The 12,289-nt window shown below is 47.1% G+C and overlaps 1 protein-coding gene across 1 annotated transcript in view; it reads left to right on the top strand.

Moving 5' to 3' along the window:
- RELL2 (RELT like 2) overlaps window positions 1–10,408 on the top strand; it is a 266,333-nt gene extending 255,925 nt beyond the window's left edge. Inside the window, exon 8 of the mRNA XM_086931361.1 lies at window positions 10,271–10,408. The gene's annotated coding sequence lies outside the window, so the exon portion shown is untranslated. The remainder of the gene's footprint in view (window positions 1–10,270) is intronic.
- Window positions 10,409–12,289: the final 1,881 nt, after the last annotated feature.

Here is a 12,289-nt window from a genome sequence, read left to right as displayed (position 1 = left end):
TCAGAAATGTTTCCTTCTGCATAGTTTGAGTAACAGGCCCTCTGCACATTTGCTAGGTGGGAGGTTGGGGACTCACCCAGCAGGGTTGCAAGGAAGGTAGTTGGGTTCATTGTTTATTTGGTTTGGGGGAGGGGATACACGCTCGAGACCTTGATATCCACCAGTTGTGGGAGGTTGACACAGAGAGTTTCCCACTGCGAGGGCGCACTCATAGTCAGCGCCAATGGACACCCTTGCACCTCTTAGTAAGCACTACTCAGCAAGGAAAAAACCCTCTGTTCCCTGGAGAGACTCGGAAAGTTCAGACAGGGCTGTCGTAAACAGAAGAGGCTCTGGCGCAAAGACCTAGAACCGTTGAGTAGGAAATTGCATAAACAGGGTCTAAAAGAGTATAAAGCAGCCATCATGGAGGAAAAGAGACTATACTTTTCTAAGACTGCTGAATCTTTGAAATCCTCTAGGGATCTTTTAAGGTAATAAACTCTCTTACCTCTCCCCATGTCACTGACACCTAAGTATTTTCCCAGGAGCGCTGTGATAAAATATCTGACTTTTTCAATACAAAGATCTCAGATACTTACTCCTTGCTTGAAGCATCCAACCCCATCGCGAGGTCGTCTGTTCAACCCACTCTCCATCCTAATGAGACCTCACTCACGGAAGGTTCTCCCAGTCTTCTCACTTTTACTTGCATGTCTTCGGAGGTGACTGATCGTATTTTAGAACGGGTCAAATCAGGCTCCCCACTGGATCCTTGTCCCCTCAAGGTGTTACAAACTGGCCGTTAAATCATTATTCCCCATCTTACCGATGTTCTGAATGCTGCCATCTCAGAGGGGCAATATCCCACCCTGTGGAAGACAGCTGTGGTGAAGCCAGTTTTGAAGAAACCTTCTCTGGACCCTGGTGAACTGAAGAATTATCGTCCGATCTCCTTACTTCCTGTTCCAGGTAAGATTCTGGAAACCAACCTAAACCCTCATCTTAGCACCTACCTGAAAGATCACCACCTACTTGATGGTTCTCAACATGGATTCAGAAGCCACCAAAGTACAAAACAGCACTGACGTCTGTATTTAACAATATCCGGACTCAAGTGGACGCAGGCACACCACCCTGCTTGTTCTAATTGACCTCACCGCAGCCTTTGATACCCTGTCGCCTCTCAGGCTGATTGTTCGCCTCAGAGAGATAGGTAGTGGGGTTCGGCCTTGGGGGTTTCTCGCTTCCTTACTTAGTGAGCGGGCACAGACGGTGACGCTTGGTCAATTCTACTCAGCCCCCAAACCCTTGTTGTGTGGTGTTCCTCAGGGCTCCTCCATGAGCCCAACATTTTTCAATATCTATGTTGCTCCTCTTGCTAAGGTTATGAGATCTATGGGTTAGAGGTGCTGTCCTATGTGGACGACAGCCAAATAATGGTGTCTATTTCACATAGTATAAGGGATTCAGCCCTTAACTTTAGGAACTGTATGCAAGCAGTTTCCTCCTGGATGGTGGAAAATTTTCTGAAATTAAATGGAGAGGAGACGGTGGTCTTGATTTTTGGGAGTAAACAGGAGATCTGGTCCAGTGACTGGTGGCCGGACGCGCTTGGTGTCTGTCCCTGCCTAGTTTCCCATAGGAAAAACCTTGGGGTTATCGTGGGCAATTCACTGTCCCTAAGCTTTCGGGTTAGCAGGACAGTCTCCACTTGTTTTGGGATCATTAGGATCGTAAGAAAAATCTCCCATTTCCTCTCCTTCGCTGCACGTAAGCAGGCCGTCATTGCCTTGGTAACGTCCAGATTGGACTATTGTAATGTCCTCTATTTAGTCATCAACAAGGGCCTAGTGTGACGTCTGCAGATGGTGCAGAATACTACAGCCAGGTTTGTGATGAATCTTCCAAAATACCATTCAGTCACAGTCTCCCTCAAGTTGCTGCACTGGCTGCCTATGGACCGTAGGATCCTCTTCAAGACTCTGTGCACGACTCCTGATGGCTACTACGGTTCAGGTTCTGAGGTGATTAAGGCATTTGTCCATCGCTATGTTCCTAGCAGGCGGCTCCGTTCCGCAGATAAGAATATGCTAAAAGTACCGAGATTTAATAATGTTAAATGGGGAGGTAGAGCTTTTTCCACTGCTGCTGCTAAACTGTGGAGCTCCCTCCCGGAAGAGCTCTCGAGTCAGGCATCCCATTCTCTTTTCCGTAAAGCCTTAAAGACCTGGGTTTTCTCACACATCTCGGTATGAGCATGTCTCTCTGTCCGCACCCTCATGCTCAGCACCTTGACACCCTTGGGCTAAGTTCGCACTCTACAAGTCCAATATTCATTCGTTCATTCATTCATTCACTCACTCCACTGAAATAGGCATTACTCGTAACCATGGGGGACCCAGCTAGTATGCAGATATGGACATGAAATGTGAATGATCTTGGGAACAAGATCAAATGCACATTAGTTCTGCAGCACATTAAGAGGCACTCCCCAGACATAGTTCTGATACAAGAATCGCACTTGCGGGGAAGTAGGTGTAAGGCCTTGGACCGTTTTGGCTACAAAATGATAGCCAATTCTGGGTTTATGTCAGGGGCACGGGTGTGAATTCTGCTGCACAATACACTGCTCCTTGTTATAACAGGCACATGGACGGATGATGCAGACTGTTTCGTTGCGGCAGTGGACAAATGGGAGGGGCGTCAGATTGTACTTTGCTCTTGCTATATACCGCTGGGTTCTCACTCAGTGATTCTCCCGAAGTTTAGTTAATTCATAACATACCTTCCCCTAAAGTCCTCCTTATTGAGGGGGGGACACAAAAGCAGTAATGGACCGGCCTGGCTCCCAGACTGGCATGCAAGGGGAACGATGTCTGGCAGACTGCGTTATGGCGATGGGCATGGTATATTTGTGGCGGGCGCACAATCCTTCATTGAGACACTACACTTTTTACTCGGCACAACATGCCAGGATAGATCATCTCTTTTCCCGAAACAGTAAGATGGGGGACTTCCTCAACTGCAAACACCTGCCACGAGGGATTTCGGATCACTCTCCAGTGTGCGTCACTCTTAGGGGCCCTTCTATCGACGGAGCTGCATTTCCGAGGATTGAGCCTTGGAGTCTCCGGGACCCAGCGATTGTGGACAAGCTACGAAAGGGCTCCGAGCTCTATTTTAAAGAAAACAAGGGGGTCTGTAGAGTCTCACATCACTATTTGGGAGGCCTCTAAGACAGTGTTGAGGAGACAAGCACAGGCACTGATTGGAGCACAGAATAAAGAAGTCTTTACAGATTCTGCAGCTGGAGCAGGAAATTAGCCAGATGGAGGGAGACAGAATCGCAATACCAACTGGCAGATGACGAGGCACCGGCTTACACGCTAGTTACGCAACGTCAGATATACAATGCTGTGGACAAGGCCCTGAAGCTCCTGGCGTGGGTGGAACGCCACGACCTGGACAGGTCATTGGTGACAGGGGTGTGTGATACGACCGGGTAATTAAGTCCACCAGCAATGATATGGCAGAGGCCTTTGACGCGCATTTTGAGTGAGTCTATGCACCAGTCGGCACAAGATCAAAAGAGGACTGTGCAGAATTCCTGAGAGATTTTGCTTTGCCCGTATTGTCTCCAGAAGCGTGCAAACGGCTTAAGGCGGACCTTACAGAGGAAGAGCTGGGTAAAGCTTTGGCTTCCTTAAAGCAGAGAAAGCATCAGGATCCAACAGACTCCCAGTAGAGATCTATAAAAGATAGCCCTCGATCATTCTACCCATGCTCCGAGACATGCTGCTGGAGGCATGCAAAACAGGGCAGCTGCCGTTGGACCAGAGGGCAGCAACAATAGTAGTGATCTATAAAGCTGGGAAGCCACTCGACCTGTGTAGTTCCTACCGTCCTATCTCCCTCATCAATGTGGAGGCCAGGTTCTGGCGAAGGCCTTGGGAGACAGGTTGGTGCCTGTCATTGCAGAGCTGGTCCACGTGGACCAGTCGGGGTTCATGCCTAATAGAAGTACCTGGCACAATTTACTGAGACTATATGGGGTGCTACACATGACTAGTGGCTCAGAGACCCAACAGACGGCATTGAAGGTGCTGGATGCATCAATGGCCTTTGATAGTATTGAGTGGCCATACCTGTTTATGGTTCTCCAAGGATTGTGCTTCGGCCCGGAGTTTTGCGGCTGGGTTAGGCTCTTGTATGAGACGCCTACGGCCTGGGTGCGAGTTAATAGCGCATTATCCAGATCCTTTCAAATGCGTAGAGGCACCAGGCAAGGATGCCCTTTGTCCCGGCTCCTGTTTGCTCTTGGCACACTGGAACAGGAGGGATCCCATGATCTGGGGTATAGCGGAGCCGGGGGGATGGGAGAGGCGTATTTCCCTTTACCCCGACGATATTGTTTTGTATCTGGCACAGCCATATTATTCTATGGCGCGGGTACTACATATTTTTTAGCTCTTCGGTAGCTACTCCGGCTACAATATTAATTGGTCCACGTCGATAATCTTTCCACTGTTGAGTCCCCCCTAGGGTTTCATCACGGTGTTCGGCTCCAGTGGTGTCTGAGGGATTTAGGTATCTAGGCACCTATGTCACAAGACACAAGAGACCAGTAGGTATTCCTAGACAGGAATCTGGGACCCCAAATGAGTCAGTTAGGGGCAGATGTCAAACACTGGGGCACCCTCCTGCTCTCCCTCATGGGTAGGCCGCTGCCGCAGCTTCTCTATATTCTTCAGAACCCCCTAGCATGCTAGACACTAGCATGCTCGTTCGCGCCACCCCGTCACTGCACTTGTTTTGAATTCCACCCGCCCTTGAGTCGAGTGCCTCACTTGTCACTACAAGTCACCTGCTTTGGAAAACGTTTGTAGTCTGTGTATCTAAATGTGTATATTTCCTTCTTTTCCCTTTCTAGGCAATTAGAGGCTAATTATTGTTAAGGCTTTCATTGAAATGTCCTGATGATGGTCCCCGTGATTTACTAGGGGGTCCGAAACGCCGTCGACCTATTTAGCACCTAATACTAAAAGTGATTACTATGTGATGTAATGGTGCTTTGTTTTTAAAAATTCTGTACAACTGTATTAATGACAGAAAACGTACTTTGCCTTAAAAAGCCCTTCTTCGCTCTCTATATTCACCTTCTGTACCCGTTCTGTTAGTGCTGAGCACAGGCTTGTGTTCCACACTGGTTGAATTGTGGAAGGTACTCCTTGTGTTATAACGAAGTGTATACTGAGTAAACTTTGAAGACCACTGTCCGGCTGGACATGTCACTCGTTATATAGATTGACTCTGTCTATATTTATTCCTTTCATATTTCTTGTATGCATGGGACCATTGTTGCATGTACACAGGATAACTACTCTGCATATTTCAACGTCCACACTAGGATAGACTACTTGCTTGCTTCCTCCTCCATTCTAGACCGAGTGAGAGACTGCAGAGTACTGCCCAGAACTCTATCTGATCACTCACCTGTACTTCTGGAAATTCATATCCCAGGTAAAATACTACCGCCATTTAAATGGAGGTTCCCGCCTAACTCTCAACTGGACCCGTGTTTAAGGGAGAGCTGGCTGAGGCCATAGACATGTTTTTTGACCAGAATATAGGCTTGGTCGAGAGCTTCCAAGTAATCTGGGAGGCCTTCAAAGTCTATATCAGAGGAGTCGCGATGACAAAGCACTTGGGCATACTCAAAGCAATTAGGCAGAGATTAGCGGACCTTGAGAAAAAACTGGGGGAATTGGAACACAGGCAGCGCTGTCTCGAAGATGACACGGTGAACGCAGACATCAAAATCCTGCTAGCGGAGTATCATGAGGAAGCTGACAGGGAGGTCAAACATATGAGCAAATATTCCACAGCTCGGGTATATGGAGAGGGGGAGCGGCCAAGCGCAGTGCTGGCCAACCTTATGAAGGGGGAGCAGTGGCGCCATCACGTTTCTATGGTGAACACCGCTGCGGGAGGGCCAACCACAGATGACGGAGAGATAGCGGAGACTTTTAAACAGTACTACTCAGATCTGTATTCCTCTAAGGTCGGCGATATGGAAGAGGAAACTGTTGACTATTTGAGTCACATAGACATTCCCACCCTAGCCAATCACGATAGGGAATTTCTCATGCAACAAATAGAAAAGGATGAGATTCTGGACGCGCTTGCCAGTATGATATCGGGCAGCGCACCGGGAGCTGACGGCCTCACGGCGGGCTTTTACAAAGCATTCAAAGACCAACTGCTTCCACGCCTTTCGACCCTCTTTGACGACATATGCGTAGAGAGCAGTATGCCACAATCTATGAGGGAGGCTCTCCTGGTAACTATATTGAAGCCAGGTAAGCCACACGATGAGTGCGGCACATACAGACCCCTGTCGTTGCTTAACATCGATACCAAACTATTTGCCAAGGTCCTAGCCACTCGATTGGCCTTGTTGGTTGACGGATTGGTAGCCCCAGAACAGGCGGGATTTGTCCCTGGCAGAAATCTAGTATATAATATACGCACGGTACTGGGAGTGATCCAGCATGTTAGGCCAGATGGCAGGGCGCTGGCTGTCTTCCTCGACATGGAAAAGGCCTTTGACTCTGTGGAGAGGCCCTTCATGCGTATAGTACTGCAGCGTATGGGCCTGGGACAGCCATTTCTACAAATGCTGGGGGCGTTATACCACGAACAGAGTGTGAGACTCCGTATGGGAGACTTGGTCACGGATCCCTTCCCTATCAGCAGAGGGACTAGGCAGGGATGCCCTCTCTCGCCCCTCGTATATATGCTTTAGTGGCTGAACCGCTAGCTTGCGCTCTGCAGGAATACCACGGACACGAAGGCTTTGGCTTCCCGGGCTACAGGATTATAGTGTCGATGTATGCTGATGACACCTTGCTGTATGTACACGACCCAGATAACAACTTATCATCAGTACTTAGAGAGGTGGTATGATTTGGGGCGCTCTCTGGCCTAAGGGTCAACTGGACCAAGTTGTTCGCCTTTCCACTAACTCCGCTCACGCAGCAGGTGCAGATGGAATACCCTCTCCAATGGACCACAGACACGGTTCGCTATCTGGGGATACACCTGCACACAGACTCCGAAATACTCTTTCGAGCCAACTACGGAACTGCGGTCAGTAGGTTAGAAGACAACATAATTAACTGGAGCAAACTTCCCCTGTCCCTAATGGGTCGTATATCTATAATGAAAATGGTTGTGCTTCCTAGGTTCTTGTTCTTGTTCAATACCTTACCAATTGTCCTACCCAAATCATTTTTTGCACGACTGCAACAACAGATGACGAAGCTAGCTTGGGCGGGCGGGCAGCCCCGAGTCCGATGGACGACAGTCACTATGCCTTACTAAATGGGCGGGCTTGGAGCCCCGATTTGGAGGCATATTACAGAGTGGCACAGGCGTCACGTTTGCATACTTGGCTACATGGAGATAGAAACATACCTCATGTACGCATTTAAATCGTCTTTGCACAACCGGACACACTCCAGCATACTATTTTCCGCCCAACAGACCGTAGAACGGGTGTACTGGACTCCCTGACAGCCACCAACCACTCGTGGCACAGCCTCATGCAGATGCAGGGTGGCGCGCTGCTGTGCTTACCTGTGATGCCAGTAGACTGCGTCAGATGGCTGCCGCCGCTCACGGAAAAGGGAGTAGTTGGAGCCTTGCGCAAACTGAATATAAATACAGCGGGCGAGCTATTTGCTGACGGGGTAGTAAAGACGTGGGACCAGGCGCTGGAATCCAGCGAAGCGCCCCCACTACTGACGAGATTCCAGTTCCATAGAGTGCGCAGCGCTCTGGACGACTTGCTGGGAGCAGACATGGCCGAACCTCCTGAGGTCCCTGAGCTCACTCATGTAGTCAAAACTGCATCGCCTAGGGGGCCGATATCCAGTCTGTACAAGCTTACACAGACAACTACACAGTACCCATACACTAAGGCGCGACTTGCATGGCAGACCGACTTGGGCACGATATTGGACGATGACACGGAGATACTGCTGTACTGTGACTAAGAAGGTTTCGCTTAATGGCAGACATAGATTAGTCCACTTCAAGTTTATAAACAGAGTGTACTACACCCCGCAAGACTCTGCAAATACGGACTGCGGGACTCAGCAAACTGCGAGAGATGCAACGCCCCGGAGGCGGATTTCTTACACCTCGCTTGGCAATACTCGGGCATTTGGGATTTCTGGGAGAAGATATTCTCTGAGATAAGCGAGCTAACGGAGGTCGAGATCGCTCCCGATCCCCTAGTGGCCCTGTTGGGATACACCAAAAAGCTACTCAGAGCGGTTAGACGACTGGTTGACATGGGCCTGCTGATGGCCCGCCGAGTGCTGGCTTGCTGCTGGATGAGAGGCTCACAGCCAACGCCAAAGCGATGGGCACATGACATGCTCTATTGCTGTACTCAATCTGAAAACTATAGCGAATTGCAGGCATAAAAATTTCTGGGGCTTATATCACACATATTTGATGAAAAAGGACGACACCAATGGTCCCACTACAACACAGGGGGCGGGGTGATGTGATGTAAGGAGAGACTGAGATGGATCTATCTGTTACCTTTATGCTGTGGTTCCGAACTTGTCAAGTAGTCCTTTGCTAGCAATGAGATAAACTTGTGTGATGAAACGCCGCCTGCCCATTGTACGGGTTGTTGGCTAAATGGCTGTGTATACAATTTTTTCAAATAGGTGTTCCGAAGCTGTGTGTACGACGGTTGAAGGCAGAGTCAGATCGGGGGGTGGGGGGACTGTTAGGGGGATCTGTGATTACAGAATGATGTTCTTCAATTTGAAATGCAATAAAGAAATGAAAAAAAAAAAGTCTTGGCTACAGACTGTCTGTTCTTGTTTCCAATGCCTAAACTGCTATTCGACTGGGGATTGGGTCATCCTCTGGGTCATGAATGGATGGCTTTGTTGTGTATCTCACATTCCTGCTCGTGATTTAATGGTTTTCCTCTCTATTACTGTGATTTTCCCACCGAGGAGCATTTAGAACTTACAGTGCTCTGGTTGAAAGATAAAGATGTATCAATTGTTGATATCAGACCTTGCTTTGCAGTGTCCCTGGACCTCCTCTGCCTTTCTCCACCCCTACCTAGTGTCCTCTTGCTCCTATAGTCCCCTTAATTTTGTTCTTCACCTTTTGACGCCAGGCACACTATTGGCAGCTCGCCATCTTATTTTTTATTTTTTTTACCATTTCAAGATGGCCATTCGTTTGTGCACATGCATACGAGGGAGGCACCTATGGATGGCTTTGTTTTATTTTGACAAATCACATTCAAAGATGGTCCTTGAGGACTTGCACACATCCACAAAGGGCACCTTTGAATGGGATAGGTTAAAATAAAGAAAAATGCATTAATGACGGCCGCTGCGGATGCATGCACATTTGCAACTGGCATATTTTGATGAATTTGGTAATGTTTTAAAAACCATTAAAAGATGGCCACTGCAGATGGCATGCATTTGTGACAGTAACCTAAACCAAAGATAAGCCAGAACGTTTTACTGTTAACACCCACTGGTTTTGCCACTTCTTGTTCCTTTTCTGTACTTCTTTGTCTCCAGTCTAATAATAGAGTTCTAAATGTTTGGGTTACACATCTTCCAACATGCTAAAATGTTAACTTACCAAGAACTACAAATTATTTGCAATCCTCAGGTATTTACCCAATGTTAAGGTCATTTCATGGCATTTTCGCTTTCTGCACATTTCAAACCATGATACTGTTACAACCTGAAGATTATGTACATGCTGAGATGACGACAGAACTTCTTTTGTTTAGATTTTGATATATAGTACAGTGTCACTTTGCTGAGGAGCAGCCATATTTTCCTCTACATTAGGAAGCACGTAAACATCTTGAAACTGGGTTGGCTTCATTTAACCTACAAGATAAAGACTATTTTATTGTATTACATAATATCAGACATTTAGTGTAGTTAATGAGGCAGTGTGCTTTGGAGAGAGCAGTGAGTTTAAGTACTGGCTTCCATTTAGACCATGTGTTATCTTGAGCTAGTTACTTTACCTACAGGGGCCAGAACCATAAGTAGAGGCACAGGCACGGCAAGAATGGGATACAAATAACCTGGTATCATGGAGGTAGGCCTTCTCTCAGAGATCACCACTCGCATAGGGAGGGTATGGGTGCTAGTTTTTAAGACATCTTGTCTAGTTAGACCATCCTCTCATTCTACTTAAATCCTCCCTTTTGTATTCCCAGCCTTAATCTGACTCTACTCTGGAGAAAAGGAAGGAGAGCTGGGACAGCTGTCAAAGAGAGACCAGTGGAACCATCCGGATGTAACCTCCATGGAGCCGCACCTGGGAGCAGAGCCGCTATTAGCACCGCGAGACGAGAACTGAAGCACAATGAAACTGCCATCCTGGATGTCAGCCTTGTACAGGGTTTCAAATCCTGAGTCAGAAGTTGGTGAAGCCATTTCTGCACCAATCTGCTTCAGTAAAATGTCAACGTATTTTAGCATTCCACTCGACAAATTTCCTCCACACTATGACGTTATCCTACAAATGTCGAATATAATCTGCACAGCCCTGCTCACCTACATGGTGAAATAGGTATTACGAGGACCTTCTAACCCCACTCTCTTCCTTGAACCAACCCCATTAAATGTGCTGCTTTTGTTGAAAGGCTAAGCCTGTGCACAATCGATTCATGGACTAGGAGAGGACATACACAGAAGAGTTCTGACTCACAGGTGAAGCAGCTTCGGTGGCTTGAAATATGAGACTGGCATAGGATTTATTATCTAAAACACACGAGGCTGCTCATTTATACAGGACCTTGTTGGGTTTACTCACCTGCACAGCCTACAGATGCTTCCAAAGAGTTTTCTTTTGAGGCAAGAGTTGCAGGGAAAACGGTTGCTCTTGTCTGTTGATCGTCGTATGGCATCGCATACTTTGTTTTACAGGTTGATCTGAGGAATTAATGCAAATTTGTTGTACCTGAAAAGGCAAAACGCCCAATTTCCAATCACTATCCTGCAGTTGTCCAAGTTCCCCCCACCCCTGCTTCTAGTCAGGCTGCAACTCTATCTCCAGTAACATGCTACAGCGGTCTGATACTCAATATGGGAAACAACCTTTACAACGCAGATGCCTTTACATCGCATGACATTACAATGCATGTCACTACAACTGTCCTTCTCTCAAGTGCCTACATAGTCGAAATTATATATTTGAATATCAGTTTAGAACACTGTATACACAAGTTTCCCGGTCATAGCTGGCATAACATGCACAAGGTCTCTGCTTTTCAAAGAGTCTGCATACAGCCAATCAAGTATTTATTTCATAAGCACCTAACTATCCCTCCATGTGATCATGATACCCAACAACCTCAAAATGCATGTGCCGGCATGTAGACAACCACCCTTCACCAAAATATGTTAATTTAAACTACTGTCCTTACCTACAAAGGTCCTCATGTACCAAACCAGGTTTCAAGTGTATCTATACTTCTTATAGGCAGGCGGCCAAATGTTCTAAACTAGGACTTTCTGAAGGTATTTTCAAGTGCCCCACCACACCTAAAGTTAAATCTTAACATCCACCTAACCATTCTGACTTGCATGTACCCCAGCTTTCCTGAGTACAGGTGTGCACAGGCTTCAACCCTTTCCTCCATGAACAGGCGTCAAGTACTTAAACAACATGCCATGTTTGTGTCTGCGAGCACCCAACTAACAACACTATCTAATCAAGCAAGCAGATGTTCATGTGTACTCTGTGCAAGCCCTCTGTGTCTTCACCTGTAACCAGCATTTATTCCATGCAGATGTCATCATGTATCTATGTATGATTACCCAGCAAGCATCTGCATTTACCCAATCATTCTTTCCTAAAAGTGGCTATGATCATCCAACCATCATTTGCTGATAATGCCCTGTGTACTCAGCAATCCTTTCCTGCAGCTTTCCATATGTAACCACTCATTCTTCCCCAGCAGTACCAACCCAGTGTTCATCTGCACTGGACTAGTCTTTGCAGCCTGGACCAATGTCCATATCTGTTGTTCCTTCAGGGCAATACCCCATTTTCACCCCCATCAGTTTTACATCACTCCTTCATGAAGGGCCCATCTGTACTTACATGATCTTTTGTTTTATGTATCCATATAGCTGCCATCCGGTGGCTGTAAAAATATAATATCCCTTTGAGTCCTAAAGATGATCTTCTGCTACCATCTAGTTATATGAAAATGTACACTTCTACCCTT

The sequence above is a fragment of the Lissotriton vulgaris genome, chromosome 7, assembly GCF_964263255.1.
Source record: "Lissotriton vulgaris chromosome 7, aLisVul1.2, whole genome shotgun sequence".
Lineage (NCBI taxonomy): Eukaryota > Metazoa > Chordata > Amphibia > Caudata > Salamandridae > Lissotriton > Lissotriton vulgaris.
This window is presented reverse-complemented; position numbering and strand designations above follow the sequence as displayed.